This window comes from Mus caroli, chromosome 8 (assembly GCF_900094665.2).
Source record: "Mus caroli chromosome 8, CAROLI_EIJ_v1.1, whole genome shotgun sequence".
In the NCBI taxonomy this organism is placed as follows: domain Eukaryota; kingdom Metazoa; phylum Chordata; class Mammalia; order Rodentia; family Muridae; genus Mus; species Mus caroli.
In genome coordinates this window covers 4,538,827-4,556,243 of record NC_034577.1, presented here as the reverse complement: position 1 = coordinate 4,556,243, position 17,417 = coordinate 4,538,827, and the positions used below count along the sequence as shown (strand labels likewise).

The following is a 17,417-nucleotide window of genomic DNA, read 5'->3' as shown; positions in this document are numbered from 1 at the left end:
AGAGAGAGAGAGAGAGAGAGAGAGAGAGAGAGGAAACAGATACATAGAGCATGTGAATAGTTAGCTTTATTTGATGAATTTCATTCTATTTATTTATTTACACTCCACATTTTATCCCCCACCCCAGTCCACCCTCTGACTGTTCCACATCCCATACCTCATCCCCATCCCCTGTCTCCACGTGGATGTCCCCATCCACCAGCCCACCTGACCTCTAAATTCCCTGGGGTGTCCAGTCTTATAGGCACCAATGAAGATTATTCAGCAGCTGTGAATAGTACACTTATGATTTGATTAATTAGGCATATATGCACTGTTCTTCCTCTGTCCATTTCCCTTCAGAATCACTCCACTTACTCTCTCTTTTCTAGCTTGGGAACACCTCTGAGCTCCCTTCCTCCAGTCAGGTTAGCTCTAGAAGACAGGGTCAAGCATGAGGAAGTACCTCCTGGGAAGCTGCCATTGTCACACCCTCCTTTCTGGCTGTTGGCCATTTCTCTTTGGTCTCCCCTTCTTTCTGACTCCCATCCACATACCTGAGTGTTTCTTTGGAAATGTGTCTCTAGCCAAACTTCTGAAATTCTACTCTTCCAAGTTAATCTATGCCTGATAATTCCCAAGGGGGAAATTCCACCCAAATATTGCCCACTCCCTTCTTATCCAACTTTGTGGCTTTTAAAACATCAAACTCAAACTAACCAAGCAACGAACCAACGAAGCAACCAACTAACCAACCAACCAACCAACCAACCAACCAGCCAGCCAAACAAACAAACAACAAAGCCCATGAAGTCCAATTTATGACCTAAGTACTCTTGGATGTGTAACTTTCTACACTTACCACACACTTGGTTCATTTACCAAGGACTATATTGTTGTAGAGAACAGGCTTCCCTGTTCTAATTTTCCTTTTATCTTCTGAGACTCGTTGGCTAGCGGTGACACTGAATGTCTAACTCCCCTCCTTATGCAGGTAGTTAGGGTGACATGATCTTGCAAAGGACCTATGCATGCTGTGACAATTGTTTTATAGGTGCTTCTGCCATTCTTTATCCAGAGACATTGTTTTCTTGTGGCCATCCAGTGCCTCTGACTTTTACATTACTTCTGTACCATCTTCCACAGTGATCCCTAAACCCTTGGAAGGAAGCATGTGGTATAGATATCCCATTTAGGACTGAACATTTGACAGTTTGTTATTCTCTTTACTTTGGCCAGTTTTGGCTCTCTGTGTTAATCACTAGCTACTGCAAATAACATCTTCTCTGGTGAGAGTTGACAGATGCACTAAGCTGTAGCTGTGTGGATTATTCATTATGAGTTGGTTTAATATTATTCACATTTAATGATAGGTTCTACCCTACCCCTTGACCTTTGACCTAATTAGCCACAGGTTCTTTGTCTGATAATAATACCATATATGGCTTTCATAATGTGGAGTGGGATTTAAACCGAATGAAAGAATGATTGGTTACTCCGGTGATCTTTATTACAGTAGTATGGCCGTGGGCATGTCATATAAGGCCAGCCATTACTGTAGCTCACAGGTTTCACAGCTGGGTAGGATTCATGATGATTTTTCTATCTGAAAGTTTGCATGAATCTTCCAGCATTATGAAGGCTATCGGTAGGGAAAATGCTTCCAGGTCAGTTTAAGATTGATTTCTCAATATTCTATGACACAAGTGTAGTGTCTTTAGCAACTGGGTCTTAGAGTTAAGTCCTGGAGGGGAACCAAGAGAAATGCCTGTTGCCTGAATGGTTGCGGGGGAAGTATGTGTGATTTCTTAGACCAATAAGAAATCCAAGGTGAAAGTGGCCACAACTCCAAATAAATAACCAATTCCTAGCATTGGTATTTGTATCAGTATGTGCTACGTAGAAGGGACATTGTTACCTCATTATAGGTTTTTGCATGTTAATTCTTTGTATGTGTCATGTGTATATATAACACACACATACACACATACACACACACACACACACACACACACACACACACTCAAAACCTATTACTATAGAAGAATTTTGGAACTACTTTGAGAGCCCCAATGCTTCTTTAGGTCCAGTTCATCTTCTCTCCACAAATGTTAGAGAATTCAAATACTTGCTATCCTCTTATGCCCCCATCCCCACTTTCACTTAATGTGCCTCCCCACCCCCGGGAGATTTTTTTTGCTTCTGATTTCTGCTGTTCCACTAGACCCACAGAATTCCTCATCATTACAGTCCAGGGCATTCCTATTAAGTATATAATTCTATCTGTGCAGTAATTAATATCTTTGCCATTGGTCCATGATGTATTCCTTCCTTTGGCAGCCTATGAAAACCTCCCTCTGCCTATGTCAAGTGTTGGGAGAGACTTAGCAATAGAGATGAAGAATGCATGCCTCTTGGAAGTGAATTAGCATATAAAAAAGTTAGAAGGGAGATGTGTTGTGTCTTTGTGGTGGGGAATTACAGGATTAAAATTTTACACTTGAAAATTCTTGTTTTACACACTGTCCAGAACTATCTTAACCTAAGGCCAACATCATCTAATGTTGACTTCATATTCTATTCCCATTTCTCTGTGATTTCAAACCCAGCACCAGATATCCTTTCATAATTATTCATAGCAATGCTTTCCAATGTCTAAAGCAAAATTAATGTTGAACTTATCTTTTCCCCACTCAAAACACAGTGACTTATGTTTTTTAATTCATCATTATCTTATGGATTTTTAATTTGGCTGTTTCCATAATTGAATCTTCTATTCCCTTTAAAATCCCCCAAATAATAATAAATAATCATTATCATCACACAGAAATTTGGCTGAATCAAGTTCATGTTCACAGATGACTAGCAATACAAATACCTGTTTCATCTAATTAACTTCCAATATTTTATGCCTATTGATTGCCTTGATAGATGAATAGATGCATAAATATATAAGTGGAGAATGTTTCCAATGTTGACTTTTTATTCATTTCCACTAGGCATTTTTTCCTTCTGTGTCGGCTAGCAACTTTTTAGCAGATGGTGTTTTCTTCCTGGTTACCATTCTAGGAGGTACTCTGCATTTCTCAACATTCCTGGCAATTTTAAGGCCATGAGTGATTGAAAGGTCACTGGGCACTGAGTATGATGGATAGCAGAACAGAGTACAAAGGCGCTGTTATTAAGTTTCATTTACATTCTTGTGTTTTTATATCAATTACCAAGAAGAATACACATTTTTTATTATTGTTTAAATGTAAGTCATAAGCATAGATAAAATCTGCCCCCAGGTTCTCTATCAGGAAAGCAAATAATAGCTCAGAGCAATTCCTTTGTATGCACAGTTAATCATTAATTTTATTAGGAAAGGGCCTGCCTTGTTTCCACTCAGGACACCATGCTTCTCTCTATCCTTCTTACTCCCAGCCTTAGGTGAGTCAGTTTGTAATTACAGTGTCAGTAAGTCGTTCGTCACATCCTCTTGGCAACAGAACTCTTTTCATCAGAGAAATTTGCAGACTTGGGGTGGTTGAGCCTATCACCCACATTATTCAAGTTCTTGATTCACTGCAATCTTCCATTAAAATGAGACATGTCTGCATCCTGGATCAAGTCTGCTAGGCAACAAGTGAGAGTGTATCTGATGTAGTATGCTAGACCAGCAATCTCATTTGTCTGATTCTTAATATATTTTAGAGATGATCCTAATCTTTGCTTTCATAAATAATAAAAACCAAGAATTTTACACACTCTCTAAATTCACTGAGCTTTTTTTGTTGATACAAGGCTGAAACCATTGGGTCCTACAAATTATTATGTAATGAAAAGTTATAACTTTTCAATTCCTAGAATTGCATTTTTGAAATATATGGGTGTATATTTGTTCCTGATGCTACTGTAGTAATGTTTATATATATACATATATACATAATATCTTTTAAGTTATTAATTGCAGTATTTTATTGCAATATATATTTTATATATATTTGCAATCTACTTTAAGAAAAATGGCCATAAACATGATTGGTGTTCACAAGAATTCCAAAAATAAAAGCACAGAAAGTTAATTTTGGAGACTGGATATTTTTGTTGATAATTCCTTACCTTCACTCAGAAAGACAGAGAATTTCTCAGAATTATAATAATGGCTCCAATACCGAGAGAAGCCTTTTTTTGTGTGGCAGTCACTTATTGCCTGCCTTGATGTTAGACGGCTGTGAAGGTTTCAGGGCATTTTGGATCAGTCCTCCTTTCTAACTATGTTTTAAAACTTTAATATCTTAATTTTACATCCTGAGTGCAGTTCCTCTTCCCCCTTTCTTCCCAGTCTCTTTCCCCTAAACCCTATCCATTTCTCTTCGACTCCTCTTCTGTGCTCTTCAGAAAAGGACCATCCTGGACAGATATCACCCAGCAGTAAGTCTAGGCAAGCTAGACACTGTAACCTAGAAGGAGGAAGGCAGTCCAGACACATGCAACAGAGATAGCTACAGCCCCTGCTCCCACTGTTAGAAGTAGACCAAGCTACACAACTCTAGGGAGGGCTGAACTCAAGGCCCATGCAGTCTCCCTGGTTAGTGGTTTAGTCTCTTTGAGCCTCTCATGGGGGAGCAGGGCCATTATGGAAGAAGAACAGAGTTTTCTCTTTCAACTTTAACCTGAACTTTAAGTTTCAGGTTGCACAGAACCATCCTCCTCACACTATTCACATCCCCTTTTTTGTGGTTGAGGACTGGCTATACCTGGGAGCTAAACTACTGCTTCTGAATCTGACACATCATTCAGAGCTAGAAACCTTAGTTTATAAAACTTCTATAGAGACAGCCTGATGAGATTTGCAATGATTCAGTTGTCTGGTCTCTGTGAAAATTGTTCCCTGAGATGTTCATTATTTCCAACTACATCTGATTGCTTCCTGGACAGACCAGCTGTTCCTGGAGGTACAATGCTGATAGAAAGAGGTGGTTCCATCAGGGATGCTCATGGTACTCATGGAGAATTGGCTCTGCTTTCTGAGGAAATAGAAGTGTGCTTACTACCAAGAGAACTTGATTGTCTCTTTGTGTGGCCAGGTACCAACTCTGTGAGTAGCATGACTTCTGGAAACAGACCTGTTACGAGAGAACCCAGGCTATGTCTAGGAGTATGTAATTGTTCACTGAAGGGAAACTGAAGATCTTGAAGTATGACAAAGGTATTGGATACAGAGCATCAACTGATATGTGTGTATTTGGTAAGATGTGTTTTACTATAGTCTGGAATTACCATCCACTCCTAAAAGGAGGCATATCTTACAGATGCCCTATCCCTCCCTGAAAAGAGGCTACTTGATGGTGGGTCTCCCTTATGACATCAAGGATAGCACTCTACTTGTCTTTCTGATGGATGCCTAGTGCTATGATGGGAAGTCCTTACTAGGTGTTCACTATATGGATGTTAATAAAAGTCTTAAGCCCTTGCTCATATATTTTGGTAGAGATGTGTTTTCAGAAACTACTCAAAACTCTGGCTTCCTGCCTCTGTGACCCTTCACCCTTCTTCTAATCATTGCTTAATGTCAGGGTACCCAATTCTATGCACCATTATAAAAGCTTTTCATCTGATAAACTGAAGTTGACATGGACTTCACGTAATATCTTTTTTGAGGCAGGTTGATCTCACTTTTTTTTGTGGTTGACTTCAGGCTTGAATGTGCTGCAGGAATTTTAGACATGGGGCAGTAGGATCTGAAGATACGGGGTTCAGAGGATTGAAGCTGACCCATTGGTCAAATCATGTGAGTTTCTGAAATAATCCATAGCCAATAGAAAATAGTCAGTGTATAGCAGAACAATTCACGGGGGCATGACCTTGAGCACCAGGCTGTCCTCCTTGACCTACTTTTTATAGTACCTGCGCTTAGCCTTCCTGGCAGTGAGTTTCTCACTGTGGGACTACAGTGGACTCAGTTCTAAGACTGCCTCTCTGTCTGCTATTGGCTAATGAGACTTGTCTCTACCTTACACAGTTCTTTTGCTTCTGATCTTTGATTTAAAACAGAATGAAATAACAAACTGCCTGCTTTGGAGCCTCAAACTGAGCTTTTACTGGCTAAGCTGAGCCTGGAGTTTTTTTTTTTTTTTTTTAACCCCCAAAGTTTGTTCACATTCCATTAAACTTCCTGAGACTAGCAATGTTTGCATTATGTAAAAATTTCATGAAACCTCTGATCTTGGTTAGGGATTTTCCTTCCCAAGATACATTCAATTTCACCCTGGATTCTTGCTCTACTTGTTCTGTTTGATGTGATCTGTAGGAATCCCACGGGCTGTGGGTTTGCAGGAGTTGTTTCTCTGCCAAGAGTAAACTGCATGTTCACTAGCTCTGTTCTGGTAAGTAAGTGAAAATGTGGTTTTTGAGTGGAAATGAAAAACAGAGTAACATCCGTCCCCACAGCTCTACCTTCCTATAATTCCACACAAATGCAGCTCATGCCCATATAAGTATTTCCAGGTTAAGCAGAGGCATTTGTGTGCAGAGCCTCCGATGCTGACTCAGCCAGATGTGCCTAGGAACAAGGAAGCTTTCACCTAGAAAATGTGATGTAATAAGAGGCCACAGCAAGGAGTCTGCAGTGTTTCCAGTGTGGTTTTGTTAGAGTTTCAAGCTTACTCTCTCGTATGTAGCAGCACAGACAGAGATACTGTTGATATGGGAAAGGCATCAACAAGAAGGATTAAAAGGAATGTAAACTTCCACAGGAGCATTCTGGAGTTGATTTGGCTGATCTGGGTTTGCATGTTGCTCTGCCCATAAGGCTGCACGCAGGCCTCACCTTAAATCATATGCTATTCAGCACCTTTGAGAGGGGAACTTAACTGAATATAGGATGGGAAGAATGATATGGAGGTGGAATTTACATGTAAGAGCTGATTTCAGTGGGGGCATGACATCATAAAGATTAACTTGTATGCCTAATTTTATTCATGACCTACTTTGCCAAATGGTTATTGAGAGGGAAATTGATTACCAAAATAAACAAAAATTACCTCAGCAGCTGACTAGGAGTTTATCTGTGTAGCTGAGATCAATAAATTGCAGACAGGTGTGCATTTAGAGAATGGTGTGGTCTGGTTATAAAATTTCCCCACAGGCTCCTGTGTTTGAACACTGGGCCCTCAGCTGGTGGTACTCATTTGGGGGGTTGAGGAACTTCTAGGGAACAGGAAAGTTTTCCTTCCTCCTATCTAGAGGAACTGGGTCAGTTGGAAACTGAGTTGGTATACTTTAATGGTTATAGATAAGCTCTATTTCTTGTTGGTTTCTTTCTGGTTTACTGAGTTGTTACACAGCAGCCCATCGCTTCCAGGTGGGGAGACCCATCACCATGAAAGATGGTATTCTCTTAAACCATGAGCTGAAATGTATCTCACCTCTTCAACATTGCATTTTGTCAGATATTTATTTACAGTGCTGAGAAAGTAACTAATGGGCATATTAAACATGAAAGTCATACCATCAAGGAGGGAAAAAATGCCTTCTCTGTATGTAGCAGCTAAGAGGCTTCCTTGAGGGGTGTGAGTTGACATTCTTTGACTCTGGTTATTCATTTACCCTCACAGTACCTCTCTGACGAATTCCTTTATACACATTGTCTGCATGGGATATCCCTAAGGATGTGAGCACAGTTCAAATAAACACAAACTTTCAGAAAACATACTTTATACCCCACTCTAGAGATCTCTCAAGTAACTTAATCTGAGAACTCTTCACTCTGTGGCTTCCACTGTCTCCATAACATATGCTGACAATTCCTAAGAGGCAGTTGGAAAACCTAAAAAAGAAATTCATATCCATAAAATGGGTAAACCTGAAAGTTTCAATTATATAACACTTTTCAATGTAATGCTTTCATTTGGTGCCATGGGCACAGTGTCCAAATGTGAAGTGTCATGACCTTGTGGGATCCTTGATCTAGTGTAGGACCCTTGCGTAGTGACAGGCAGAGTTGTAGGGCTCAGAGGGCTGGTTCATAGACATGACAAGAGGAAATAGCCAGAGAACAATGCGAGAGGACAGCACTGATATTTGTTCTTTGGGTTTTTACAGTGATGCTGAAAAATTTTAAATCTAGATAGTATTTCAGTGGTTGAGTTTGGGGATACCAAACAAGAAGGAGCTACTATAAGGCTTCATGATGGCAGCATCTTTGAGATTTTTAAGAAACTAACTGGGAGGGAAAAGAGAAAATTAAATGTTGTGGATAAGGACTGAATTTGCAATCTATGATGGTACAACTCAAAATTCAAAAGCATCTTTTGTTTAGTTTCAAATGATAAGACAATCATTGAACCATGGCTATAAATATTTTCAAAATTTCTTCTGTGGTGCCTGGGCACGCCTTGCTTTTCTCTGAAGACTTTATTAATCTGGCTAAGATATTTGTTTGAGATAACTAAGCACATGTAAAATAATTTCAACAAAGAATTTTTAAATACAAAAAATTGAAGTATAGGGAAGTGGGAGACTAGGGATAAATACTTTGCTGGACTCTAGAGGTCCAGAGTTTTCATGATTTTTTTATATTATTTCCTTATTTATAGCAGTGGGGTCTTCAAGTCTTAGCTCAGCCTAGCCTCAATCTCATAGTCCTCATGTTGTCACACATTGGGACTGGCTTCACTAATTTTCCATTTCCTTCTTAGACTATCGATATGATTACCAAGTCCTACAAACAAGCAAATGAATATAGTAGACTACTTCTGTGTTTATTCTGGTTCTATGATGTTCCTGAAACACCACCTTCCTATAATTTTTAAGACTCAAACTTTTTATTACTGAGATATGAACTGAACCTAAGATGTTGAACTAATGGAAACAGAGCATTGAGATCCAGAGGCTTGTGCCATGGGCAGAGAACAGATAAAAAGAAAGTAACATTTTCAGTAGAAGATTAATATGGTAAGAGCACACTCAGATAAATGCCTATATCTGAATCATCACATATTGCACGGAGCAAAAACTATTTTAGGATGTGAACTTTAAAGTCGGTTATAAGAATTGAAAATATACTGTTCCAGGGATTTTATAATGGCTTCAACTTGCATAGAAACCCTAGAATTTGGACTTGTGAGATTAGTGACAAAGAACAACCTTATGGCCTGATGAGGTGGACTAAGGGAAGGAAGAATTGTAGGAGAGATGACCCCCTACCCAAACACCAAAACACTGGAGGCTGAGTTGGAGGATTGCTACTGGTCTTCCTGAGGGTCTGCAGTGAAGAAGGAGGAAATTTGAATTAATGAGATTTCAGAGGTATAAAGCAGACAACCAAGATGGTCTCAGTTATAAATAATCTGGTCAATATCAGGCCAGGGAAGACAGAGATGAACTGGTTTCTAGTGCTTACTGGTGTGAAATCCAGGAGAAAGCCCTGAAAGCTCCGAGAGTCTGCAAATCCAATAATGAAATGCTGATCTGGTCATGACAGTGATACCATTCCCTTCCTCCAGTAAAGGCAGGAAGGGATATTTCTATCTTACTAGGAGATGGCTTCCAATTTTAGGAGATAAAATGGATCTACAAGAAATAATTTCAATAATCAAAATCACTTCCATTGCTATTAAACTTCCCTTCTTCCATTGGAACAGAGAATCATAAGGAATTGCCAGTAGCTATATCACATGTACGTTAGGTATACATTAAGACACTTTCCATTGACTCACAGAGAGGACGTATAATCTAGAAAATCTTTCTCAATTCACTCCCAGAGGTTCCTAAACCCAAAGACGGACACTTCGGTGTCCGGTCTGTATGACATTGACCTAATGACAACTTTGAGTTTGTTTTCATCTTGGGCTACTTAGAGCCCTTATCTCATGTGTTATGAGTGGAGACAAGAGGAGCAATGTATGTTAATCACACAGTAGGATATGGTTGCTATCATTAGCATGTACTAGCTGTTAACATTTTCTTTGAGTGCATTATTGCTTAAAACTACTGATGGTGAAATTCAGTAAATATTGAAATACTCAAAAAGTGACACCAATCCTTCAAATTTGTTTCAAGATAAATTGTCAGCAGGTTGAGAATTTGCATTCTCACCCATCTCATGCAGCTTCTTTCTTAGCAGTTGAGGTTGTCTCTAGCTCTTCAAAACCAAATGCCGAAAAGATAATTATATCCAAACTGTCTTTTCATTTGTTCAGAATAAAGACTTTCCATGTCCTCAATGTATTATTTTTAGAAAAGAGCTTGCAAATGCAGACTAAAATCTCCCATGTCCTAATTTAGAAACAGTATGAAGAAACACTATAAAAATATACCCATTGTTTTCTTCAGAAAAAAATTACACACATCAGTTTATGAAAACATGTTTGATGTTTTAATTATAGCTAAATCTCAATGTACTATTTAAAATGCACACATGTGCGTGCACTCAGTACCCAAACCCCAAATGATACAATGTGCAATTTTGAAACTGTTTGTTGAAAAAGATCCTGCATCATTTCTAATGTAATTATTTCACAGCAAACTGAAGCATATGTATTGTTGTTAGATCAGAAATGTTGAAATAATGCCTTTAACTCTGGAGTGGAGACTATAACTAAATTGTGCTTAAATTAATGATGCAATATACTTAATCAATTATGGACTTTTAAAAAGAGCTAATATTTTAGACATTGTCACACAACTAATGTTTTGGACTTTGTCGTACACTATATCAAAGTCATAAAATTCTTGTTAAAAATTTACTAAGGAAGTTTAAAACATCAATCTGAGGAGGGTTCAAGAATAAATTATGATCTTCTAGGGAATTCAAATCCATATAAAAGCCCTTGTAGAATACTAAAATAAATGAATAAATACAAAATAAAATATATATCATAATTAATAATAATCTGCAAAATGGGCCCATTCTTTGGTTAGTGAAGTAGTGAGCTGAGACAAATTGAGACATAGCTGCCATGACTGAAACTTCCAGGAAACCAAATGAAACTGGTTTATAAAGTTGCATACTGTAAATGGCTTATAAAGTTGTAGTCTAAATGTATCTCCTTCTATCCAGATGGGATTGGCTCAGGGAAGTGTCCTACTACTTAGTACTTTGTGAAGCCTGATTTAGTCAACATATACAACTCAGGTATGTCAGATGATGCAGGTTGACCTTCTAAATAGCAAGTGCTGGATTCGCACAATGGAAACAGTCACAATGTAAACAATATCTGAGAATACTCCCTATCCTTAGGAAGCCAGAGATGAGATGGTTATAGCACATATAAACTAAATGGAAGGCACAAAAAAAATTCATTCATTTATCATCCAAATACTAGAGCTGTACATGCAGACTAGTGTTGCCAGATTCGTTCATGGCGAGCAATGCCCAGTAGGATAACACTGCAGAGGTGAGGTCATAAAGCCAGAGTTCTCCCCATGGGATCAGATTGGTATATTTCTCTTTTGTTCATGCAAAGATAGCACATGGAAGGAGCTACTTGAAACCCCAAAGCAAAACCTTTACCAGATCTTAGTCATGGTGGATCCCTAGCCTCCAACTTCTGCTCTCCAGAAATATGAAGAATAAATTTGTGCTATTTCTAAGCCAAACAGCAGGAATTTACTACAGTAGCCAGGCTGATTTAGAGTGCAGAGGCTTTACTGTCTAGGGGATGGGTTCAGCAGTTAGATGTGGAAATAGGAACAGAGCTGTCAATAACAGTATGGGCAGCAGCAATCTCTCCTGAGCTCCATGACGTTTTAGTGGCTGATAGGCAGTCCTTCTGCTCATTCCAGTGGAGGAATAATCTGGCCGATGTCAGTTAACAGAGGCAGCTATGAAGAGTTTCTCTTGGCCTCTGGAAGCCCCACGACAGGAATAGGTACTCACAGAGGCCGCCCTGGAACTGCAGAGAAGCCACTGCCATGTTCCTGGATATAATGGCTGACTGTGAGACATTTACTTACTAGTCTGTAGTCCTGAGTGGCCAGTGGCCATAATCAGATCACTGTGTAATAATAACCGAGGAACGAAGGCACATGACGCTATCCTAGACCCCTGGCCAACTTATTCCTGCTGATTTCTGACTATGTTGGGGAGAAACACACTGTTGAGGGATTTCCAGGGAAAATTTCTTGGAAGTATTGGCTTTTTATAAATAATAGTTCAAAACCTTGACAAAGAGAATAAGTCTGAAAAAATAATAATAATATAAGGAGAAGAGGAAAGATCAGCAGGAATTGTTACCTGGCCTCAGCACCTAACAGTGGGTCAATAAGGGTTCAGGACTTGATTCACTTCCCCCAAGGCAGAATCCATTTTATGGCATAAAGCCAGCTTGAGAACTCCTTGATGTCCTTGTTCCTTGGCATGTCCTGAGCAATCAGTACTAGAGACCAATGTGACATTGTTTCCTTTGAGTCTCTACATCAAGCAGAAGACCTTTTGTGGGAGAATATCCTAGAAAAGGACTTGTGTAAAAGGGCAATCTTTAACATGCCCTTCAGTAACATTTGCACAGAGAACATGGAAGAAACTGTCCTAGAATTGTGTTTTTAGCATGAGCAATAGGAGAGGGAGGAAGCAGGCTGTCTTACACATTTGTACTCACACCCACCAAGACTTTCTCTGTTCCCAACAGGATCTCAAGACCAGTTGGCTCTGTTGAGCAGGGAAGAGGTCGAGACCAAGCCATTTGTGGAAGAGTACCAGGGCATTCTACTACAACTCATTCAACATGGCACAATGCATTTTTTCTAACATATTAAGCTTGCTGAAATCGGACAGGGCATCTTTTACACATTTCAATGCCCACATTGTTTCTGTCCACTCAATAGCTAGAGGCATGAATACCATAATTAGCAAGTGCCCAATTTGGAGATTTTGTTAAAGCTTAAAAGAGAATATACATATTTTTCCCACCACACAAAGATTTAAGCTACTTACTGATTACACAGATAAGAAATGATCTCAAACGTGCAAACGGAATAATTTGCAATCTAGAGTTCTTTTTCATGCCCTAGGCTTTTATTTCAAGGTTTCTAATAGGTTCATAGACCTGTTCCTTTTTAGTTCTATAAAATCCACAGTGCTTCAGCTTGGGAAATTGAGGGCTTGTTTCTTCTGATTCTTCGTTAGGTGGTGTCTGAGAATGAATAATTGATTTGTAATTATATTTTAGAAAAGATCAACAATTGTATACATTATTAAGTATTTGATTATAATTAACATAAAAGTTATTTAAAAATCAATAAGGAAATAAAACTTACTGTAAAAAAATTAGTTTTGCTTTGAGCCTGGCTGATGAATGAGAAAGCTGACTCAGAATTTCCTGCCTTGCACAAAATGCTTCTTGAATGTGGTGAGTACTGGCCATCGGATTGCCATTTCTGACATTTACAGAAATAGAATTCATGACTGCAGCATGTGTCCTTTACCACAGACCCAAGATTTCAACCTTTACTCACTGAGGACTTTCAACGTGTAATTGTGTACTCTGTGGACCTCAATAAAGTTTGTGTCCCTTGGATTGATTCAGTCAGGTTTTGGTTGTAAGGTACTATGCCATGTGTTGCAGATTGCTTAGCTGCATCTTTGGTCTCATCCACTCCATGGCAGTGCCACTCCCTTCCCATTCAGGACAACCACACTCATCACTGTAGACTGAAGATGTCTGAGAATGGACTACATGTCTCCCTTGATTCAGCATGACTGCCTTAAGAGGGAGATGTTACATCCAGACAATTTAAGTCACATATTGCTGACAGTGGGATGTATTCTGATGGCTTCAGCTCAGGTGATTTCATTGTTGTCTAATTGGCACAGAGTGGGTTTATAGAAACTCAGTTAGCACAGACTCCTGGACTGTTAGGCTGCACAGATAGCACATGTGCGAGGCTACAGACCTGCTGGCATATCACTGCCTGGAATGTTCCCGGCAAACAGAACAGAATGATGAAGTGTTTGTGTATTGAAGTCTATTGAAACATAAAAAATCTTCACTCAAAACTAGAAGTAAAAATAACAAATAGTACAGCTGTCTGGGTATCTTCGCCACTCTGTGAGTTAGGGAGGGAGGTGACATTATTGTGACCCTCTGTGACTTTGTGAATGCTTTGTGTTTCTTTAGATCATAATGATTTTCTAAAAGACTATTTCGCCAAGATTCATTAAACATTTCTTTTCTATCGAAACTTAAGTTTTAGAACTTTTTGACACTATTTTTATAGTTGTTTATTTCTGAAAGAAAAACACAGATACAGCCTAGGACTCACACTTCCCTTCTATTGTTTCTTCATCTCTTCCTTCTCCCTTTAACCTCCTCCCTGCCTTCCTTCTCCAGCTCCATGTTCCTTCCTCATCTCGAACCCCTCCTCCAGCTCTGTCTCCTCTCTCCATCCTTCTTTCTTTCTGCTCCAGTCCTGTCTTCCCTGTCCATTTCTGTCTTCTCTTCACATCTTGTTCCAAGGAACATGTTCAGTGGCAGTGCCATGAGTGATGCTATCCCTCCTCTGAGAACAATGGCTTCTCTGTACCTTTGGGTGGCCTACCTGGTTGCTTTCTTTGGAGTTGTTACTCTTTAGAAATATGTCTGACTATATCTCATCTTTCTATGTGCCTCTCTCTTCTCCTTTCTCCTCTCTCTGTACCCCTGCTTTTGCCTTTCTTCTTCCTGTGTCTCTTTCTCTCTTTTTAACTTTCATTCTTTTTTCTGTCCTCCCATTCACCCTGCCCCCTTATAATGTTCTTCCTTCTCTTGCTCCCCTGCTCCCCCCCCCTCTCCCCCTCTCTCTCTCTCTCTCTCTCTCTCTCTCTCTCTCTCTCTCTCTCTCTCTCTCTCTCTCTCCTTCTCCATATATATACTCCTCTATGTTACTTATCAGACCCACACATCCATAGTTTATAGGGAGATTACTGACATCTGCCAGAGATTTTGTTAAGCCCCTCACTCTAAACTTTTATTCTATTCCTCTTCTTTAGTTTCCTGTTTTCTTGCCTCTTAAGCTATGGCATCTGTTTCAGTGTTGTTAAAATTTTATAGTACCACCATTTCATGTGTGGGTCACCTTGACCAAAATAATGTAAAAGTGTATGCGACTGTACTGCCCAGTTTTATTTCTAAAGGTCAAACATACAGAAATATAAGGCTATGTTTTCAACCTTTTTCATGCTCGGACCCTGGAATGTAGTTCTTCATGTTGTGGTGATCCCTTGATTTAAGATTATTTTGTTAGTAATTCATAACTGTAATTTTGCTACTGTTTTGAAGTATAATATTATTATCTGATATACAGGAGACACAGATTGAGTACTGCTGCTGTTTGGGAACAACATTGTCATCTCATTTGGTCAAAACACCATCCAGTCACCCTGTGAAAACTAAATGACGTAGATTCAGTTGTGTCTGCCTGGGGTACCCACCCCAAACACAAATCCCCCTTTCATGCTCTTCTCAAACTGTCTGACAGAAAGTGCATGAATGGAGCCATAGCTTGTTGTCACTCGCCTCGATAAGTCTCCTGCTGTCTATATTTCCAAGTTGTCTTCTAAAGTACCAATCCTTTGAAAGTCTGGGCTCCCTAAATTTCCCAGACATTTTGGGTGTCATTTAGATATTTGTTTTAAGAAGCGTCTATGTTCTTACTTAATCTTGTTATTTATCTCCTAAGCAGTTTTCTCCTCTTACCTGAGAGAGTGTTTGGTACAAATTATTGTGTCATTGTTCTGCCAAAAGAATTATCTAAAAGGGATTTTCCTAGCAAACCAATATAAAAATGTAGACAAGATTATCCCCCATTATAGACTCTGCATCTTCTCTGCCTCCAGGGTCTTTGTGTTAATTCCCTTTGCTCTTAGAGTTTAAAACAGCATAGAGTGGTACTGAGAAATATATCAGAGTTTAGTGTTCCATAGAAAATATTTGCATGTAAGTGATTTTTGTCAAATTTATAGTATAAGTGTAGATTTAAATTAAACACTAGTATCTCACCGTAAACACCAACTCTACATAGCATCACAGGCTGACAAGGAAACAATACACCAGGTAACCCAGGGATTGTTCAGAAGGAAAGATGCATTCAGAGAAAAAAAAAAAAGAGGGTCAATGTGTAAAGACAATCAAACAATGTCCATCCAGGGATTTCCTGTTCAAAGCATTCAATTCCAGGATCGTCACCTAGGAAAATGACACCCCTTTGTGAGTTTAGGGGCTGAGCTACAAGGAAGTTGATTAACATTTGCTCCTCAAGAGTGCCTTTGACCTATTTTTTTTTTATTTTTAAAACTTGACATTATTCTGCAAATAAAAATTTCTAGAGCTCCTTCAAATGAAAAGGACAAAGGGGAAAACTGTTCTCCAGAACATTTACAATATGAGAGGTCTGCAGAAAATAAGAAACAAAGACATTTACTGATGAGACATTGATGTTAAGAGAACAGATGTGTCCATGAAGAAGATTGCTAGAAAAGGCTAAATGAGTCTTAAGAGGAGCAATGGGAGGTCCTTCCCAATGTGTCAGAGCTCAAGTGGAATCATGGAGACTCAATGTGCACCACAGCCAGGGAAACACATCATATGCACAAAATCCCCTTCCAAAACCCCATCACTCAACTCCACCTGTCATATCAATTCTCTTAACTATGTGATAGTCATTATCCTGCAAAAGCCTCCAGACGTAGAAAATGAGATTACACCTATTTTACAATGCCAAGAACATCATGAAATTGCATAAGCACTGCTGTAATCTCTACAGCCCTGTAACAACAAAGCTATCCCCCATGCCTCATGAATCATGCAATAAAATATGTATTTTTCTATCCGATTTGAGTGGAATGTGTGCTGTGCGTGTGTGTGTATGCATTCATGCATACATGAGTGTGTGTGTGTGTCTGTGTGTGTGTGTATAGACATGGGAAGTTAAAGGTGGAAATGCTGAAGATGAGTTGCATCAGAAAGTTGTAGACACACAACATACTAGGATAATGCAAAAAGTTTTACCAATTTGCCAAGAAAACTGGATATAGTTATAATCTGAAAACAACCTCTCACAGCAGTAGCAAATGGGAGTTACATTCTAAATGAGAGGAATTGCAAAGAGAAGAGTTTTATGAGGTAAGATAAGTAATTACCATACATCAAACAGCTCTGTTACTGAAACACAGTCAGGAAGAGGAAGTTACCCACAGCAGAGGTGGTCTCTGCCCCAGAGGCACTATGGGTGCTGTAATCTTCACTGTCTAGTTGTATAATGAATCTTGCAGGTCTACATTGGGATAAAGAAACAACAGTGACCTTCTTAGCTTCCTATATTACTCCAGCCACAGAGATGGATGCTACAGCAATATTAACAATCACTGAAAGGAGGTAAAAGATTGCAGCTAAGACATGTCAACAGCAACCACTACTCCAGGTTCCCATAGTGTCTTTTCCCCAATCATCACATACCTGGCTAATTTTAGAACA

General features: G+C 39.2%; 1 long non-coding RNA gene across 1 annotated transcript in view; it reads left to right on the top strand.

Moving 5' to 3' along the window:
- The window catches only part of LOC110300944, a 415,664-nt gene extending 402,438 nt beyond the window's left edge, over nucleotides 1–13,226 (top strand). The window contains exon 6 of the long non-coding RNA XR_002378648.1: nucleotides 12,597–13,226. This is a non-coding gene — a long non-coding RNA (uncharacterized LOC110300944). The remainder of the gene's footprint in view (nucleotides 1–12,596) is intronic.
- Nucleotides 13,227–17,417: the final 4,191 nt, after the last annotated feature.